Source organism: Gadus morhua, chromosome 18, assembly GCF_902167405.1.
Source record: "Gadus morhua chromosome 18, gadMor3.0, whole genome shotgun sequence".
In the NCBI taxonomy this organism is placed as follows: domain Eukaryota; kingdom Metazoa; phylum Chordata; class Actinopteri; order Gadiformes; family Gadidae; genus Gadus; species Gadus morhua.
The window spans coordinates 21,011,154-21,011,357 of NC_044065.1; positions in this window are offsets into that span (position 1 = coordinate 21,011,154).

Below are 204 nucleotides of genomic sequence, written 5' to 3' on the forward strand. Positions count from 1 at the left end.
CACACACACACACACACACACACACACACACACACACCCACAGCAATTCACAGCGGAAGGCTATCGTTGTCTAACAGATGAACATATGTTGCAACTGATAGGGAAATTATTCTCTGGCTGTGCTAGAGTGTGGCGGGCAGTGTGAGAGTGATGGGTTAATACGTTTTACTGCACTAATGTCAAAGGCATGATGGCTTACAACAA